The sequence below is a fragment of the Schistocerca serialis genome, unplaced genomic scaffold (assembly GCF_023864345.2).
Source record: "Schistocerca serialis cubense isolate TAMUIC-IGC-003099 unplaced genomic scaffold, iqSchSeri2.2 HiC_scaffold_753, whole genome shotgun sequence".
NCBI lineage: Eukaryota > Metazoa > Arthropoda > Insecta > Orthoptera > Acrididae > Schistocerca > Schistocerca serialis.
In genome coordinates, this window is record NW_026048357.1 from 47,501 (window position 1) to 50,000 (window position 2,500).

Below are 2,500 nucleotides of genomic sequence, written 5' to 3' on the forward strand. Positions count from 1 at the left end.
CTCGGCCGTCAGTCTGGCAGTCATGGCCGGTCCTTGCGGCCGGCCGCGAAGCCCTGACGAGTAGGAGGGTCGCGGCGGTGGGCGCAGAAGGGTCTGGGCGTGAGCCTGCCTGGAGCCGCCGTCGGTGCAGATCTTGGTGGTAGTAGCAAATACTCCAGCGAGGCCCTGGAGGGCTGACGCGGAGAAGGGTTTCGTGTGAACAGCCGTTGCACACGAGTCAGTCGATCCTAAGCCCTAGGAGAAATCCGATGTTGTTGGGGGCCGTCATAGCATGATGCGCTTTGTGCTGGCCCCCGTTGGGCGAAAGGGAATCCGGTTCCTATTCCGGAACCCGGCAGCGGAACCGATACAAGTCGGGCCCCTCTTTTAGAGATGCTCGTCGGGGTAACCCAAAAGGACCCGGAGACGCCGTCGGGAGATCGGGGAAGAGTTTTCTTTTCTGCATGAGCGTTCGAGTTCCCTGGAATCCTCTAGCAGGGAGATAGGGTTTGGAACGCGAAGAGCACCGCAGTTGCGGCGGTGTCCCGATCTTCCCCTCGGACCTTGAAAATCCGGGAGAGGGCCACGTGGAGGTGTCGCGCCGGTTCGTACCCATATCCGCAGCAGGTCTCCAAGGTGAAGAGCCTCTAGTCGATAGAATAATGTAGGTAAGGGAAGTCGGCAAATTGGATCCGTAACTTCGGGATAAGGATTGGCTCTGAGGATCGGGGCGTGTCGGGCTTGGTCGGGAAGTGGGTCAGCGCTAACGTGCCGGGCCTGGGCGAGGTGAGTGCCGTAGGGGTGCCGGTAAGTGCGGGCGTTTAGCGCGGGCGTGGTCTGCTCTCGCCGTTGGTCGGCCTCGTGCTGGCCGGCGGTGCAGGATGCGCGCGCCTGCGCGGCGTTCGCGCCCCGGTGCTTCAACCTGCGTGCAGGATCCGAGCTCGGTCCCGTGCCTTGGCCTCCCACGGATCTTCCTTGCTGCGAGGCCGCGTCCGCCTTAGCGTGCTCCTCCGGGGGCGCGCGGGTGCGCGGATTCTCTTCGGCCGCCATTCAACGATCAACTCAGAACTGGCACGGACTGGGGGAATCCGACTGTCTAATTAAAACAAAGCATTGCGATGGCCCTAGCGGGTGTTGACGCAATGTGATTTCTGCCCAGTGCTCTGAATGTCAACGTGAAGAAATTCAAGCAAGCGCGGGTAAACGGCGGGAGTAACTATGACTCTCTTAAGGTGGCCAAGTGGCGGCGGTGTGGCTGCATCCGGACTTGGCTTTTCGAAGTGCGGTCTTGATGTAGTCGTGCTGCTGCTGCGAGGTGCCTTCCTTGGGTTATAGTTACAGGGAGAGTGATGCGCAATACATGGGCCTAGCCCTCTTAGCCTCTCCTCTTCTGCGGTCTTCTCCCCTTCTCGTGGGCCCGCTGATTTTTGCAGAGTGGAAGACCGCACCAGGGGCTTGGGGGGGTTACCAGCCCCCCCTCGCATTATCCCTTTATAGTTGGGGGCAGCCGACAAGAAACAAGAGATGGTGGCCCTTCCGCTGAAGGTGCCACCCCAGCTACCCCAGCACCTATCCGGCCAACCGGCCGTAACGAAAATGCGATAGTTTGTGTAGCTCCCTTTGCTTGCAGTGAGTGCCACCGCACTTTTACCACGAAGAACGGTCTCGGGGTCCATCGCCGCCGCCAACACCCTGCGGCCGCCAACGCTGAGATCGTGACGGAGAGGCATCGCGCGAGGTGGACGGAGGAAGAAGTCCTGTCGCTCGCCAAGGCAGAGGCCGAACTGTTCCTGGAGAGGGACGCCCGGTTCTTCTTTGTAAATCAAGAACTTACCAGGATGTTCCCCGACCGAACGCTTGAGGCAATCAAGTGCCGACGGCGGCAAGCTGCCCACAAGCAGCTCGTCCGCCAATTCATGGAGGCACTTGAGATCGGTCGGGGTGAAGAGCCGGCGTCCCGCCGTGGAGCAGCGAGCTCGCTGCCTGACGCGGGCGAGGCCGCTGCGCCGCCCGTCGACGCAGCCGAGGACTTCGCGGCCGACACCACCGGGCCGCCGCCGGAGGGGCCGACTGACGCCGCCATCTGGGAGCATCTGGCGGGGCTACCTGCTTCCGCCCAGCGTTTCTCTGCCCTGGATCGAGTCATTGGTCTGGGGCGGGGCACGCCGCCCGATGTCATCCTGGGCATGCTCCCGGATGCCCTTGCGTCGGTCGGGTCCAGGGGGGAGAGGTCGATCACCAGGACACAGCGGCCGCGCCAACCATCCAAGCGGCCGCCTGCCGCCCCGCCGCTGCAGAAGCGCAAGCGGCGCCGCTGGGAATACGCGCGGACACAGGACGCCTTCCGTAGGTCGCGTGCGCGTTGCGTGCGCGGCTTGCTGGACGGCACCCTGCTGCAGCCGCCACCCGACATCCCCGGTCTGCTGGACTTCTGGGCGGACCTCTTCACGAAGAAGCCGATCTCCACCGCCGGCTTCATCCGTGACCGCCTTCTCCCGCACTCGGAGCCTGTCGCTCCTGA

At 63.2% G+C, this 2,500-nt stretch overlaps 1 pseudogene; it reads left to right on the plus strand.

Moving 5' to 3' along the window:
* Window positions 1-2,500, plus strand: part of LOC126450813 (large subunit ribosomal RNA) — a 7,958-nt pseudogene that overhangs the window by 1,673 nt on the left and 3,785 nt on the right.